Source organism: Thunnus maccoyii, chromosome 7, assembly GCF_910596095.1.
Source record: "Thunnus maccoyii chromosome 7, fThuMac1.1, whole genome shotgun sequence".
NCBI classification, from domain to species: Eukaryota; Metazoa; Chordata; class Actinopteri; order Scombriformes; family Scombridae; genus Thunnus; species Thunnus maccoyii.
Genome location: NC_056539.1, coordinates 18,054,733 through 18,073,265, shown reverse-complemented (window position 1 = coordinate 18,073,265; position 18,533 = coordinate 18,054,733). Strand labels below are relative to the sequence as shown.

Sequence of the window (18,533 nt, the reverse complement as noted above, 5' to 3'; positions counted from 1 at the left end):
TCAACCTCATCGTTCTCTCCAGCAACCCCCACCTCCCCTCTACCTCTCTTTGCCGCTGTTCTTGCAGTCCTATGCAGCACTCATTCCTGGCAGGGAATGTGCTGACACTGGAGTGGGAGGAATATATGCACGTTGGAAGTCAAGATATGGAGCTTTTGTCAGTACTGTTTTTAAGTGATGGAGATAAATGTGGGTAAAATCCATGTTTTCAATGTTCATTTTGGAGGCTAAACCTAACACTTAGCTGTAACCATTAAAACCAAGAGCCACATTTCTATTTCTATATTTTTCTCTGTTTCCAGAAAGGATATTTTTTTATAATCAAAACTGAAACATAGATAATGGTCTCAGCAGCAGAGGGGATTCTTAAGGATAAACTTGTTAAAGGTATAATATGTAACTTTTCCGCATTTTGTTGAGTTGTGTATTTACATTATCCCAAATGTTTCTAACAATGTTCAAACAGAGAAATCTGTAATTTTAATGAAACGACCATTACCTTAATGGTCGTTTCATTTGGTCGCCTGTCACGGCATCATATTCCCTTCTGCGCATGCGTCAGCGTTGTCGTTGTCTGCCAGAAGCTCTGTCATAAATTGATTTTTTATCCAGTTTTAAGCCACATTTTTACGATAAACATTTTAGATCTTGGTCTATATCTTTTAACTATATCTTTTAACCAGAGAAAGGATTTTAGTCATTGGATGTCTGTTTTATTATCTACCTATAGCAGCATTATGGCTAACTGCATAGGGATCTATATCCGGTACAGCATACCAGCTAACGGAGCCACCCCCGTATTCATCCATGCATGCCGGTTTGTTTACATGTATGAGGCTGACCTTCACCAAGGTTATACTGTAAAGAAACTAAAAAATCTAGGCACTGGCTACAGCTACAGACCCGGTGCAATACTTACTGACTACTGACACGGAATGGGATTCTGTGCCAGTAGTCCACAGGCTGTTCGTCCAGACAGGTTTTCCGTGCCGATAGTAGTTTGTTCTATTGATACATAAACAAATTTTAACAGGAGGGGACGTTATTCGAGGGGGGAACATACTTTGACATGCCAGACCTCTTATAGACCACTAACCGGACTTTTTTTACCGTCACATCAGGCATTTTAGTGCGGTTAAATGGGGCATTTTTACCGAATCCGTATCAATAGCCACTTCCAAAAAACTAAGCACAATGACTGATTATCCCGTGGACTATTATGAGGATGATCGTGAGTCATTTCACCTTGACTGGCCAACCATAGTTATTTGAGCCGAAGTACACGGAGAGGAGATAAAACAAATGACAGGAAAAATGAAGAATGGAGGCAGAGGGGCAACAGGACAGTCAGGAAAGACAATGTACAGTAACGGTTACCTCAGAGACACTGGGGGTGTTCCTGCAGTCACTACTCTCCTGATGAGTGAAGAGGAAATCTTTTTCTGCCAGACTCGGAAAATCTACAAGTGTTCACGGATGAGTAATCGCTGCTGTGTAAAGACTCACCTCAACAGAAACAGCTAGATGAAAAGAGCGAGGCTGGCTAGACTCAACGTTTAGCTCCACATGGTAAGAAAAATGTGATTTCAACACTTAACTGTGTGAGGAATCTGTGTAAGCCACCCACACATTAATCCGTGCACACTGGTTTGTTTACGCGTACGGTTACAAGGCTGACAAACAGCAATGTTGAAAAGCTTGGAAGAAACACTGATTTGAAAGTGATGAAACTGCTTCATTCAGCATTTTTAACGGTTTTAATCATTGTGTCCATTTGTTTTGGAGAGGAGGAGACTTCTGCAGATAATTTGGCTCCCAGTAAAAACCTCCTGAACAATGAACACTGAAGGGAACCTAACCGGTAGAAGCTGATTGCAGAGCACTGTCTGTCTGAGAGAAACTGATGAAGACAACAACTCCCATGAGTTCACGCTACTTCACAACGTCATCAAATTCCGCTTCTTGTTATTGTTTTGATTGAGAGACCCCTAGTGGCAGAAAATTACATATTGTGCATTTAAAGGCAGAATGAGTAGGATTTGTCGGTTGCGGTTTGTAAACAAAACATTCAAAGTTGGCCCCTCCTCCCTGGCTCAACAACACCAGAAGCACTACGCTGCAGTGCAGTATCACTACGTTTTAGTCCCGCCCTCACACCATGCATGCTGTTATTGGCTGGGGGCTACACCAACCGCCCAAAGGTTGACACCCAGAAACGTCCTGAACACAGCAAAATAAAATACAGGCAGAGGGCACTTCTAGCAGGTCATAAGTGATGACGGAGAGGGATTATTTTTGTATGTGTCTATATTTTAGGAAAATCTTACTCATTCTGCCTTTAAAGTTAAAGATAAAATGTGGCGATATCACAGATAAAACATCAGTCTCTTGGCTCTTGTGGCTGACCATTGTGGTACATTATTTGGATTCAACCGACAGCAAACCACATGGTGTTTGAAAAAGAAAATCTCTATTAGATAAAGGAAGCAAAATCAAGCACAGGTCCCCTGAAATTGAAGCAAGATAGTGTTTCTTTGACTCTTTGAAACCCAAGTACGATCTGGCACACATTTAGGAGGAGAACGGCTAATTGCATCAGCACCTCTGCGTAAAAACTCAGTCAGTTATGAAGACATAATGGGAAACAGGAATCCTCGGCAATGCTTCATGTAATGCACAACATTTTTATTTCCTTGCTCAGAGGATTTTTAGGTTTTTTTCCCATCTGCTGTGGTCAAAGCAGAGATACCCATTGTAACAGTAGGAAACATATCACATGTATTGAAGAATGAAGTAAGGGAGGCCAATAATCAGGGCAGTTAAATGGAAATAGTTTCATTTCCTTTGGTGTAAACAAATACCCCATGTAGTCCCCGGACCAGAGCTGTAGGTAATTGGCTGCTATAACTCAACAGAACACTTTGCCCTGAGCTAAACATAATACTTCCTGCACTTAACTAAATCCATTTTTCAACCCTCAGAAGAGTTATGACACACCAATGCTTTATTGTACAAATGTCTGACAAAGTTAAACCTGTACAAAACATGTAACACAGCAATGTTTATTCAAAGAACTGCCGATTTTTTTAAAGGGGTTTCGACTGAATCAGAGTTGCCCTTTAAATTTATTTTTTCCTCATTTAATCTGTAGTGGACTAAACATAATTATATCAAAATTTGAAAATGACCGTCCTGTACTCCTCTTCCATTTCAGCTCGATTTCCCTCATTCTTAATTATCCATTTGACTTGTACATATCAGGAGGCTAGTCAATAGGCCAATGCTCTGTCATTTCAAATCAGTATGGATTCTTTTCTCAGTGCTTAGGCTTTGCTTTTCATACACCGTGTAGCCCAGATGCTGACTGCGGCAGACTCAGATAATTAATCACTATACTTGCAGCTACAGGTCAGAGTAGAGTTGTATAGATTTACAGAAACAAGAGGAGCAGTTTTGAAGGAAGCGGTATGGATTGAACACAAAGTCAGAGACCTCTCAAGGACAAAAATAACCAAAAGCCCAAGGTCTCATCTGTCTGAGACCTTGGTCTTGTGTGCCATTGTTTCCTTCTTTTCTGTCCAAGTTCTCAAGTTCATCCTTTTGTAATTAGCACCTTACATCTCTGAGATGTGTTATAGTTGCCTGATAAGAAGATGAGACCTCCGCTACTGTGACAGCATGAATGCTGCCTTTCACCCCATCACAGGAACAGGCAGGAGGTCGCTTTCACTTCTGCAGGTGGTGTGAATGCTATTGCCACACCTTTTGGAGCAGCAGGCCTGTATCCAAAGCCAGATACTGCTATGATACCTCATACCGTTGTTGACACTATTTGTACAACCTAGCATAAACACTTTGCCCATTTGTTTCACTCAGGTTGTAATGGTGCTTGACTAGCTCCTAGTGCCTGCACGTTTCAGTCCATATCTCAGCAGTAAAGCAGGAGACAGGTCTGTCTAAGGTCCTGCTGAGAGGCATTGGTAGATAAAGCACACTCCAGGTAAAAACATGCATGGCCACTCACCATTAGATCACTCCCCATGCTGTCCCTGAGATGGCACTCTTAATTAGAAGGTCCTTGGATCGTGCTGTCTAAACTCAGGTTTTACTGCTCTCATTACCACTTTATATTATACAGTTTCTCATGTGCTGCGGTAAAACATTGCAGGGGCGTACGGTATATTATGAATACGCTGTAATTGACGCTATTTTGGAGTTGCTTTATGGCCTCATGTCGAACCTCTGCTTTCTCCCAAGTGCTGTCTGCCTCGTCTTTAGCGATTAGCTTGTTACTCACCTGTACTTCCTCCCCAGACAATGGCCTGTTCTGCCCATGCAGATGATGGGGTGTGGTATCAAAGCCAAATGAGATGGCTGCCAATTAGGGAGGGCTTCCAGGTGCATTTCAATGGAAATTCGCATCAGTAACTGCACCCTGTAGTGTCTCCATTCAAAGACACTTTATAATGGGTAGACTTCAACAAAAACTTATAAAAGTATTTCCATTACCAGAATAAATGACAGACCTCTTTTCAATACTTAGCACAGGGGGGTTTTGAACTTTGTAATGATGTCTTACTAAATGTTCTAAGCTGGAAGTTAAATTGACTTGCCGTCGGTACAGTTTGTGTAACCTCTTTTTTTCCCTTTAATGCTGAAAGTTAACTGAAAAAAATCAAATAATCCTTTTGCCTGTGTTCTGGATGGACTCCAGTTCAAATGCTTGGAAACAGTGTGAGACCACATAGTTATTTGGACTGCCCCCACACTCCCCAGGGGATACAATAGACTTTTATATAGTTGCTACAAGTGCTGTAGCACAAAAGCCTCCGACAAATTCAATCACCTTTCACCACATGTTGTACAGGTCACTTCTGACAAAGGTTTAAATAACTATAGATTTGTAATGAGATCTACAAGATAAGATTATGTTTAACAAGGGAAGGCTTCATGTTCAATGTAAGATGCAAAATGAATTGTCCAGAGTTCATTTTGTGTTAAAATTAAGAAGGAAACCAATGAATGCTGCTTAAATTTAAAAAAAAAAGAAAAAATCAATTACCACATTTGCGTGCATGACATTATCACTGAACTAGGAGCTTCCTCCTTTAAGCCAAAACAAGTTAGGTCATAACAGCAAAAAAGGCTTTCCTATGTCCTTGTGAGTATGTTTCCTAAATTTGCAAATGCACAGTAGCGCACCAAAGTGGCCTTTGAATCTAAATTTTTAGTTATTATTCAAATTAAATCAAGTCAGGGCAGACGGGAAGAGTAGTCAGAAGAAGCTTGCTGGTGTAAATCTTGAAGCTCTACCTCTGTGATTGCTCAGGCCACCGTGGAATAAAGATTAGAAGAAAATCACTAATCACAGCGGATGTCATTAGCATATTACCAATAACGGGATGCAAAAGGGAAAAGAGGAATTGCCTTATAATGCTGGTTAAAGTACGAATCAATGCCATGTATGGATGCACACAGCTGCTTGACAAACAGATATATTCACTTCCAAACATGGGTAAAGGAAGTGTCTAATAATGATGTTTTTTTCAATGTTTTTGTCTGAGTCACTCGCTGAAGCACTTGATGCTAATATCACATTCCCCCTCTCTCTTTTGATCAGCTTTTGCAGCTGGGCTGCCCTGCCTCACTTGGATGCATCAACAAAGCTTGAAGTGGCCACTCTAATCTGGTTAAGTATTGCCTGGTTGGGGAGAAATTAGGCGAATTCTTTTAACTTTTCAAACAAACATAATACAGTCAAACTTGCTGGATGAGAATCAATTACATGAACTGAAAATAGTTTTGGGGGGGGGTTTTATCATTTCGTTTTTGGAAATCATCTAATACTTCTATTCAATGGCATATGCCTGTAGTGTCACATCGAAGCCATATTTCAGTCCAGTGAAATGAATGAAACAGAAGAGTATCTGTTGAAACACTGCCGGAATACATTTCACAAATCTTCTTCACCCGGTGGTGATATTGTCATTATCAGCATAACTTCAAAAATAGTTATTCCTTGCCTAAATCCATAAGATATTGTGAGAAATAGTGGGATAATTTTCAGATAATTGCATAGTTTCTCAGTACAATTGGCTGGAATGGTGGCTGCAAACTATTGTTCCACTTATATTGGTCTATTCAATTAAAAAAAATTCTCTCTAAAACATATTTGGTTTGTTTAACAAATTTCATTCTGTGTAGGCTAAGAAATGTGATTTTCTGAAATACAGAAGGTTTTAGGCCACCGATATAAACACTACAATGGCTAATTTATCAATAAGAAGGTATATTTCAGTGACATCAAACATATTATATAACTTTGATGCAATCATGCAATCTGTGGATTCTCATTGCAATTCTTATTGAATGAATTAATCACATTTTCACTCAAAAACCATTTATGTGTCTTTATGTATCTCAAGATAAGAATATTCATCTATGTACCTGTCAAACTATATTGTGTGTAGATAAATTACCCCAAATTAATGGCAGCAGTCTTAATTTAAGAAATTTTCAGTTTGATACTATTTCGCTGTCAACATCTTCACTTTTAAACAGATAAGGTTCTGAGCAAAACAGACTTCTTTTATTATCGACTTGCCTAACAGATGGTTGCGAAGGGGAAAAAAAGAATATGATCACAATACAAACATTTTTGTTGTATTGAACATTTTCTCCCATTGGATCTTTAGGGCAGATTGTCTCCATTTTTCAATGTGTCTAAAGCCTTTGTTTGAGAGAGATCTGTTAAATCTGTCTTGCTGCTAATAAACTGCCATTATTCCCTCCAACAAGGCTGCGCTCATTAATAATGCTTCTGTCAGATGCTCATTCTCTTCTGTGAAAATAGAAAATATCATTAATTACAGTTTCTGTCACTCTCTGACAGCTCCAGCAATTGTTCCAGTCCCTGAGTTCTGTTTCATTGTGTCCATACCTAGTGACCACCTATTCTTTACTGTCTCAATGGGGATGTCCAGCATGTGAGAGCCACAAAGGCCCTGGGAGATCTCAGCACACATTGCAAAGCTTCTGTCCCAGCAACACATTAGTCATCCGGGGAGCGATTGAGTTTGGTGGCAAACTCAAAATGCAGATCTATCTCACTCTCTCGAGCTGAGATTAAGGGAGAGTATCAGTAAAGATTGAGTCGGTTTACTTTTCATTGTGGATTTGTTGCATTTTCGCTTCTCAGAGAAACAATGAGGGATTTTCGTATGCAATTCATCAACAAAAGAGGGGAAAAAAACACTAGACTTAAGATTGCTGCCGCTGAATATAGCAGAGTACATTCTTATATGAATACACACGGATCTAATTGCATGTGGAATGCTTACAAATGAAAAATGGCCAATGTGAATAAAAGGAAACAGTTGCAGGACAAGAGCCTAACTCGCCCAATATACTGAAGCAGTGTGTTCACAAGGGGGAGTTGCTTGGATTGTTTAGTTTTACCTTATGTAAACTACAGAGAAGCCCACAATCACAAGCCAACAGTTCCCCAGAGCGTTGGCGTGTATGATAAATATGAGGCTTACTTTGGTGGGTTATTCATGCCAGTGAACTTAATACTGCAGCTACCATACATTAATACAAATTCAGACCAGAAATGTTTGTGTCTATTAAGTGCTATCGATAGGTCATCCAGTTGTTGTGAAGTGCTGGTATATAGCAAGACGTGCCTGACGTCATGCAGAGTGTGTTTTAGTTTGTTTATATTTTTTTTACTGACTAAAGGGGGCAAAATAAGCACAAACACAACTGTTTCTACTCCACAAATTGGAGATTCAATATTCAAAAAATTCAGTGTGTCAGTGTGTGTTTATATACATCTTTATGAGATTTCTTTGACTTGTGGCATCACCATAGTGCAATTACAATTATATGACATTCACAGACTACAGATAGAATTAAATCTGCTAATATTGAAAAAAATGAACATGAATGAAAGCCTGATAATATGGAATAGATTTGTAATGTAAAGTCTTCACTGGATGGATGTGAGTAGCTTGTGTCACAATGTGTGACTTTGTACAATATTGAATAACAGCTTTAATGATGAAACAATTAATAATTTGTCAAGTACAGGGGCTATATTGCCCAAAGTAATGCTAAAATACACCAACAAAGCAGAGAGAGATTTCTAAATGGAAATTAAACAGTCATTTCCCCACAATTTGCATTTTTGCGAGAGAAGATGCATTTCTGTCGCAAGATATGCATCACCATATCTAAGCAAATAAAGTCCAATCCTTATGTATAATTTAATGTTGGTTTACTGTGCATCAATAAACTGAAGACCATTTCACCGTATACACCTCATAAAAATGTACACGTACATACAACGTACATAGGCGATGCAAAAATAATGGTGTGATACATATCAATTTAATTCATTTAATACTCTGTTTTTATATGCATGGCCCTGAACATTTGTAGCATATGTTGGGTTGTGTTTGATACATTCAGTTATGTACAACATATGTTCTGCAGGAATGCTGTTTTTTAAAATTAGATTTTTGAAATAGCACACAAAGGCAGTGTAAAGAAATTAAATGGCATGTGATAAATAAACAACACTGGGCCATAATCAAAATCAGAAACTCAAACAGAAAAAAAAAGCTGTGCTTCAAAGGCTTCAAAGGATAGATCTAAATGTGTTGTTCATTATTCATTTACAGTCCAGGAAAAGGCCAAATAATTCATTTTATATTCTGTGGCTGCGATAAACCGTATTAATGGATAAGCTGTCGAGATACCATGCTGTTTCTTAAGTTATTGCTGAAATATTCTTTCACATATTCTGTCAAACACAGGATTATATGACACAATAACATAGACCTTGGTTAAAGTTTCCCAAGATGGATAAGCTTTGAAGGATATGATACCAGACCCCATACATGGATGTAATTAAACAAGGGCAAGTGATAGCAATAATGTATCATCCACTAGAGCTGAGGTCCTGGCTTCCTACGAGCCAGTGTTACCAGAGACAAATGACTTGCAGCAGTCGCCAGCGTCGCTTTTAACTTTGCATGGTGCAGACACAGAGAGGGAGTATCTCCCTAACAGTGGTGGCCCAGCCAAGACAAATGGAGAGTCATAATCCCCCCACTGGTGGAGAATGTGGTTTATTAGAATATGATACAGTGGATGTGAAATATTTTTCTAGCAGTGCGATTCAGTTTCCATCTCGTTCCTCACCACACACAAGTCATACTTGACAGTTTTCACTTTTTTGGAGGAGCTTAACCATCTCGGAGCTACTGGCTTCAAAGTTAGATAAGTTGTCTGTCAAGCGAGAGAGTCTGAAATATATTATTACTGGCTGTTCGGTCCCCTACGAAAGAAAGTGAAGTGTACAGATGTAAGTAGGGCACAACATTCTGTGTAATTAAATTGGACAAAATGCATAGTGGGTTTAACTAAAGAGAAACATGCATTTCTAAGTGTCCTAAATTTAGAAACTCATTCTGGTGTCTATTGGCAAACAGTGTTTATCTTACACAGGATGCTCTGTTTGGACCATGCATGCAGGAACTGCAGACACGGAAGGATTTAGCTATTATTGCATATCATTACATGAATAAAATATGTGTATGATTACATGCAAAAGTTTGTTCAACAATTCTCCAATTTCGGTTTGTTGGGTTAGAGGGGGAAAGGCTGAGGAGGGTAGGTTTTGTCAATACCTTGAGACGTAATAGGTGTATGAACTGTTAATAATGAATGGAGAAATAAAAAGTAGTTTTGTAAGGGTTTTGCAGGGTTTTCAATAGAGAAAAGTTTTAAATAGATCTAAACTTTTCTTTGACCCTAGATGCACTTACATTTTCTGGCTCCAAGAGAGTCCAAGAGATAAATTCTTTTAAAAATATTTTTAAAAATCGAATTTGATTCACTTATAAAAGAACCAGCTCTTCTGCTCCTTCAGCTTACAGTCTCTATATTGTCATTCATATTATCCAGACTCTTGAGGCTCTAAAACACACATTTTTATCTCATACACTCTGGTCATTTCCTTGAACACAGTAAAGACCTGCGGTGCTAAGAAAATCATTTATGGCTCCTTATGTCCTGTCCAGTCCTCCAGGGGTCCTGCATAGTGTCAGGGGAATGTAGATGAGCCTACCTCAGCAGACCATTTTTGGCATGTTTTGATATACCTGCAGATGGTTTCTTGCATGCCGAGACCCCTGATGAGACCTTTTATCCTAAAAATGACCATCTGAGCTTCTCGTCATAGGTGGTTCAGGACATGATGAGTCCTTATTTCAACATATTTGAGAGCAATTCCTGTTGCCCATAAGCAATATCTCACATTAAGATAGATTTGTGTTTCGGTTGAAAGACGTTATTCATCAGCTTTTTAATGTCACTTTTTGTCACTGAATTTGTATTTAGTTGAAAGTTTTGTACTGGGAGCTCACACACAAAAGATTTATGTTGTAATTACTTGAGTATAATTACTGGGGAAACAGTTAATCAGCATAAATTAACAAACCAAATAGTTTGAAACATGTACTTGAGGAATAAACATCCTATCAATTATTATGAAAAACAAGAATTCAGGGTGCTCAAAAATTGCTTTATTCTACATTATTCTTGAAAGTAGAAAGTTGAAGTTTGTTTTGAACTTTTTATGAATAATCAGCCCAGTAACAAGGCAAAAATATATTTTTTTTCTTGGTAGCAGTACTTGAATGCCTTTTTGGAATGCTATCCCTAAAGCCCTTCTGTCCAAAAAGAACATTTTTAGCATTTATACCTACACAGCATCCCCAAATCTGTTACTCATTATTAATAAAGACCATGTAAAATGTTGATGATGTGGTGGAAAGATTGCTGACATTTTGTCCATTAAATATGAACTGATAGTAACTAAGTAATAGTACAAGTAAGTAACTAGTAAGTGTTAATGGCTAAAAACTGTGTAATAAATAATATCCTATAACTATATGCATTTGGTGAAAGACGGCAGACTCAAATGTGATGTGAATGATTTCTAACATAGTTTTCTTTCCATTGTAATACTTTAAATTTGAGGTGGAATTTTGACATTGCTGATATTTTATGTTCCAATTTCATCATATTTTTACCAACTTTTGTGCCAAATTCTGTGCAAAGATTCCAGCATTTTTAAGAGTTGTATTCTTGTCAGATTTGGCAGCCGTGAAACAGTGAAACATGATTTACACCATCATGGGGCATTAAAACTCTCGATAGAAACTCATCCATCCATCCATCTTCTAAACCCGCGTATTCTTATTTTCGGATAATGCGAGTTGGGAACCTATCCCAGCACGCGTTGGGTGAAAGGCAGGGAAACACCTGCCAGTCTATCAGAGCAGTAACACAGAGACAGACAGATTCATATTCACAGCTACAGGCAATTTAGAGTCTCCAGTCAGCCTGAGCTGCATGTCTTTGGACCATGGGAGGAAAGTGGAGCACCCGGAGGAAACACACAAAAACACAGGGACAAACACCTTTTTGCTATATAGTGACAGACTAATGCAATTCTTTTAAAGCAGCAGTTCCATAAGGCATAGTGACACGCCATGACTATTCAGCGGAGATGCAAATATGGGATACATTAAGAAATAGAGAGCATCTACTCAACCATTACTGCTTATTCCATCGTTTCACCACTTTCATTTCAAACAGAACTTTAAAATGTCTTGTGTGACAAAATAATCTCAACCTAAAGGTGCACTTACTTGCTTTTTTGGATATCCAACTGCATTTCATGGTCTTCATCAGCAAAAAAAAACAAAAAAAACTGCAGGTGTCAGTGTCTTGTTAGCATTTTAAAAATTCCCTCAAGGAAGCCTAAAACGGAAAAAAAAAGACTGATCAGCGTATTTGAATGCTCATTTATTAAAAATAAATTATACTTTCACTACTAATAGCTTTTCTCACTGTGACCTCATGCAATTCTTTTAATGTTTAGTAGTGATTCATATGAAAGACAAAAAACTTCAACTATATCACAAGAAATATTTAAAATATGTTTTGTGTTTTCTTGAATGCTTGATGTAATAATCCAACATGTCACATCCAATATGTCTTCTTGTCCCTCTTTTGCAGATTATAGAATGATTTTGGAGGGGATTTACAGACATACTTGCAGATTATGTTTAAATCCTAAATTATGGATGCACAGAAAGAGGTTGGGAAGAAAAATGCTGGTGTTAGAAATTTAACCTTTTAACACGTTACTAAGACCATCGGCCTTGTTTTCTCTTTCCTTCAATGTGTCCCCGAAAATACAGTATGATTTCAAAGATAAGCTGATTGAAACTTTTTATATGTATATATATATACTGATAGTGGATTTTACACTTCCCCTCTGGAAGTAAACGGCTTAAAGTTAGTGTACGTTGATAGGCATAGATTCCCTCTCTAAATCAGGTACTGTAGGTTGGATCAACCCTCCTTAGGAGAACAGTTAATAAGCTTCGTGTGTGGCTGAGGTCAGTGCTTATGTGCTCAGACAAGGTACAGTTTGTAGTGCCTCCCAAAGGAGGCTGAGCGCTGTGGATTACAAGCAAGGCTAAAGTTTAGCTGCCACCCCAGACAACATGACTCATAAGCTCTAAAGAGCTGCCGCATATGTCTGCATCATAAGTCCATTAGTGATATGACAACATGACCTTTGAATTCAGACCCATCTGTTCCCCTTTAAATGTTTACATAAGAGCGAAGAAGTGCTTTGTATTTGCACTGACTGCAGTTTTAGAAAACATGCTCCACAAACAAACCATTTTTAACAAATCTTGTCCTACAGTGCCAGCTGTAACAAGAAAAGGGCAGCATTGTTGGAAATTTCTCTTGAACCTGCTTTAACTGACATAGTATAACCTTATAAAACAGATATGTCGAATATATTGGCAAGCAGTTTCCTATACACATCCAGCAGACATGGAGCAACATGAATTTGTTTGGAGTTGTATTTCTGGCCAATATTCAATCTTCTTTTAGTTCTATTTTGGTCTTTTACCAGTGTGTGAGGGAAATATCTGTCACTTTATCAGCTAAATGCTCCACTGTGTTCATCAGCTCATTGCTAGCTTTGTCAGAATACAGTGGGTTGTTTGTTGAGAACAGCTGTCTGATAGAAATAGAGTGGATGAGAATGCCGAGAGTGAACAAAAACAGAAAAGTTGCTGCCTGTAAAACCAAAACAATGTGCAAAAAGATACTAACATGCTACCAAAGAGCTAAGAAGAACAGCTTCATCTTGAATTTAAAATAATCCCAGTCAGAATGGTTTATGATAATCCATTTTTAGTTTAAAGGAGTTCAACATATTGATCACAGAAGAAGCTGTCATCAGTTACTTCTTATTATGTGCCAATGCCATATGTTTTAGTATTTATATATCAAAATCCATCTCTTCTCACTTCCTAGAACATTACAATACTTTTGATGACTGTTCTTGACCAGTTGGCGTGTGGGTTGCAGTACTTAGCAGAGCAATATCATTGGTCAGAGATGTGTGTTTGGATTTTAGTCAGAAAAATCTTTGTTGATTGTGGTGGTTGAAGTCTAATTTATTAAATTCTCCCTGATTATCCACTTCCTGCTCGAACAACATGGGAGACGGAGATGCGGGTGGAGGCCAACAGTCCTCTCCATCCCACTGTCTCTTTACAGCTCTGTAGCACTCTGTATTCCTAAGCCATGCCCACTTTCGAGTGATCCAGTCAAATGTGAAGAGTTTGATCAAATCCCTCTCATAATTATACCCCATCCACATATTCAGTTTCACTCGAAAATACATCACATGACGTAAAGATACTCTGCATCTTTCCCTTCCATTTCCGTTGTGACTTTAAAATTGCTTTTAGAGCTGCACCTGTTTCCTCAGTGCTGCTTGTATGCAGGCCTGTCTGTGAAGTATTCAGTAATCCGAATATTCTGACTAATCTTCAAATAATCGCTCTCTGTTGTCCCCCCACCACATGACTCTCATTTCACAAATACGTTCAACAAATGGCAAGGGATTTTTTTTAAATTAAGCTACAATAAATTAACACAATTTCATAATTTTCTCTTGTCTTTGCTTAGAGGTCTAGCAAACCCCCCATGTGCTTTTTTTTCCACATAAATGTCCCAAATAATAAAAACAAGAGACATAAGACTATTCAAATTAGAATCATGGTCTCTGTGGGCCAAGTGTAAAATTGCTTTCACCTCAGCTGTGTTGACTTGCAAGCATGGGTCATTACTGTAATTCCACTGTGAACATATTTGACTGGGAATCAACTTATAAACTGTGGAAATTAACAAATGAGTGCAGGATGGCTGAAATTGTTTGAAGAGTACAAAAGAATGTCTAAAATGGTTGATAATTAAAGTGAAGCCAACCAATAAGCCTGAAAAAAATGGGTTACTCCCAAATTTGACTTCATTTTAAAAATGTAAAAATACCTCACTTTTATTACCTCATATATTGAAGTTGCTGTTTACTGTTGTTTTACCTACAATATGAGTATCATATAACACAAAGAGCAGTTTATATTACATTATTTAACTCGGTCAGTCTAATATGCAATGGTTTGTGTGTCTTGATTGTTTTGACATTTGGAATAAAGACTACACAAATGAAAGCCTAGTATATCACTCATTAGGACCATCAATCAAAGAAGTAAAAAGGTTTAAATATACAACACTGCTAACATGTGAAACTATCTGTTGACATAGCTCTGATACATTAGGCCCCTAAACAAACCATTCCTTGGGAAATCATCTGTTAACGTCATGCTTTTGGCAAAAATGTGTTTGCGTTTTTAGTGTCAGAGTGTGCTCTGCTGTTAAACCAATTGATGACCACCATTACTCTTAACTATGCTATAATGGAAAGCTATTTGTTATTGCCAAATATGTACGTATAGCTCATAAACCACTACACATTTTTAAATCAGTTTTTCCACAGTGAGTAGTTTTGTAGTGGATGATTTTGTGTTTACCTCCTTATTTTCTGATTTGTTAGCATCCATTTGAGCTTGATACTGCCATAAAGCCATAAAACAGAAGTTAACTTCTCAATAATGTTTCGAGATGTTATGAGTCAATGCTCTGAAATACACACAAAACTGAGACAATAACAGTTAATCAGCCAGCGGTGACTGCCTGCCTCTGACAAACATCTCAGCAACAGTTACACGAGCAAACAAATCTGCAAGAAGCCCATCCTGCTGTATCAATGGCTTGTCAGTACAAGCCATCACAGTTTATGTGTAACGTTTATCTTACTGAGGAAACTGATAAGTAAATAAGTCTCAAGGGAACAAGCCCTCTGATAATGTAAAGTAGTGGTAATGGTTTTGATTCCTCATTGGATAGTTTGTTTTTGGCCAGGAAGCAGCCCCCGTCCTGGAGAAATTTGACCTGGGCACGGGGGTCAGCAGCTTGTCACAATTATCCTTGAGGTGCTTTTACTTCCACATTGAAAAAAAAAAAAGCTGTTGTCTCCTAAAGCTCTGGGCCAATCAGGAATGTCACAGGAAAGGAAGAATCCAGTTTGCAAAACCTTTATCAGTCCATCAGCACCACTGCATGACATGGGAAGACAGCCAGACATTCTTCTCACAGGAGATCAGTCTCTTGGCTCAGCCAGTGTTTAAGTGGGTCCTCTGCCACTTCACTGTTGCTGATAGTAACCCATTTGGCAGTCAAACATGACTCGGCTGTCTGGACGAGGGCTGAGGTGGAGGCAATAAGCAAAACCAGTCACGGTAAACTTCTTAGCAGTGATTCTAGGAATATTCTGAAAGCACTTCATTCACCATATTACTCATATGGTTTCTGAGAGTTCTTCTCTTTTACATCGCTCTGAGAGATAAAGTACGTCTCTTTTACCTAGAGGTATGAATTTCAACAGAGGGATCAGGAGGTATGGTCACCTGGAAACCTGCACACCTGTACTTGAGTATGAAGTGCTTCATTGTGCTTCTGAAGGACACTGTGACAGGGCACATTGGTTGCTGCAGGGAGCTGTCACTGCCCGGTTAGAGCAGTGTTCAAAAACACAAAGTCAGGAGTAAAGCCCCCTTTTCCCTTTTGTATTTTTCAGTATTTCTGCTTCGAATAAGAGATTATGTTTTCTAGATGATTTAATAATAATAATATCTATAGTTTTAATAAAATCTAAAGTCTATGCATGATGAGTATAACAACTTACACGCATATATTTTAAAAAAGAAAAGTGGGTTGGCTTTTCTTTGATAAGTTTTACAAATTTTTGTTTAAAAAGATCATGAGGAGTGTGGTGGTAGCCGAATGGTTACAGCACATGCGACATTACAGCATTGTCCCTGGCTCAACTCCGCCTGTGGACCTTTGTTGCAGGTTGTGCTCCTTTCTCTCCCCCTTGTTTCCTGTCTGCTTCTCCACTATCAGCTGCTGATTAAAGGCAACAATGCCCAAAAAAAGATTATAATAACATAACCATATTTAGTGAAAACGTTTCACTGCTGGATGTCTTTGCACTTTAACATGTGTTGCATTTTTTAAATTTAAAGAATATAAAATTGACATCTCACATTCACATGTACTGTAATTGCATGTACAGTGTGGTAAAGAATTGTTGCCAGCCACATAGAAACAAAACATAAGTTTGGAAAAAGTTGCATTGTGTAGAAGACATAGAGTGAGATCACTTCTGCCAGCATATTGACATTTTCCAATTGAGATATTTGCCAAATTAATAGCTAATAAGCCGACAAGAGATCAATAGTCTTTCACTAAAAGTTATCATTCACTCTCTGACAAGGCCATGAGTATGCATGGCACAGCACTCAATCATTGTTAATCAATTTAAATTTCAGGACTATCCACATTACAAATGCGAAACAAATGACAATGGTTTTATCATAGATACTTCATATGATGTTTTATATACATATATATATATTTTATTATTATTTATTTTATTTTTTTTAAAATATGATTGTCTGAGTTTTTTTTGTTCCCAGGTCATGCTGTTTTTTTACCATGATTGAGTGGTGTGCCTCTGCTGTCTGCTCAGTGCATTCTGGAAAATATTCGATCCAACTGTCACTGTGACGGAATGTGCAGGAAAAGGGAACAATTCACATAATGACTCATTATTTACAGCTTTATTTGAGTGTTTTGTGTGTGTGCATGCACGTACATGTGTGTGAAAGAGAGAGAGAGAGGAATTTGGGGATTTGTTGAAACTTTTTTCAGCCTGGGGCTCGAGCAAGAGGTGACAAGGATGCAGCTTAAAGGTAATAATGTCCAGAACCCTTTTGCTGATTCAGAGCCCAGCAACGTACATCTCATTTTAATTTCCACCACTGACCACTAATCAATAGCGTTTTGCCATTTTTCATGAGAGTGGCAACAGTTTCCTTTGAAGATGCAGTTGAGGTATCTCTGAAATCAGCACTCCGTTTGTTTAACCATTTGTGGGCAGTCTGTGTTTACATGCATTCGTGTGAGTAAGGCAGCTGTTTGCTACTGTGATTGGTCTGAATCTGTTTAGACTGAGGACTGGGAGATTATAGCACCAGGCAACAATGAAGTTTAAGCTGTCTCAAAGACAAATGTACCAGTCCAGTGAATCACAACATACAAATGGCTGTACAGCAAATGAGTGAATTACAATTACTTAGGAGGGAAAATAAAAAAAGGAGTTTCACGAGACTTGGATTTGGGCTATTTCCTCCACCCCGCTCTACCAAGGCATCTCTCCTGGCTCCACTTAGCCACACTACTGTTGCTCCTCTGCCACTCTGCTGCACCTCCAGTGCCATCCTGCAACCTGCCTTTATCCACTTCTCTGTCGGTGAGGTAATTAGAACCAGAGCAGCGGGAGAGAGTCAGTGCTGGAGGGTTAGCCTTGGACCTGCCCTCTAAATTGTGAGCCACAACATCTTCTCTGTGTCTATCTTCTGGGTCAGCTAGGAGAGCTTTATAAATGACCATGCCATTGGTCATTCAGAAACAATAGTGCAGGGCAAAGTGCCACTTTACAAGTTCACATTTGTCATGGCAGTAAAATGAATGTTTTTGAGCACCAACTAAATGCTGAAATTTGCTCAAATAGTCTGTGAGATATAATTTCAGTGACTGCTAAGCTGCCATTGCTGAGGTGGTTCCTGCTTTTAATTTGCTGACAATTATTGAACAATGTGATCATTACAGTGATATTTTTACTTGGACATTTTGTTGATGGTTACTAAAAACAAACTGCTGCTAAAAACTGAAACTAAATTGCACTATTGTGCAGTTTTCCTGAGACCAACCTGGATGTTTAATGTAAAAGCTTTCAATAACTGCATGTAAATGTAGGTGGAACTACTAATACGTGTCATCTCCTGATAGACCGTAGCTAAACCCACTGATATTAAAATGTTTAAAATTTATGACTGGGTTTGGTGATTGTGGGTGTTAGTAGCATGCCATAAACAATGTCATGCTGTGATTAATGATATCCATTCATCAATAAGTTGTTTCTTTTATCAGCATTTTTATGTGCGAAGAGGCTGGAAAAGAAG

General features: G+C 38.3%; 1 long non-coding RNA gene across 1 annotated transcript; it reads left to right on the top strand.

The window, feature by feature from the left end:
- Nucleotides 1-1,503: 1,503 nt before the first annotated feature.
- LOC121900848 lies at nucleotides 1,504-6,624 on the top strand. The gene is made up of 2 exons (XR_006097107.1): nucleotides 1,504-1,569; nucleotides 5,621-6,624. It is a non-coding gene; the product is annotated as an uncharacterized LOC121900848 (long non-coding RNA).
- Nucleotides 6,625-18,533: the final 11,909 nt, after the last annotated feature.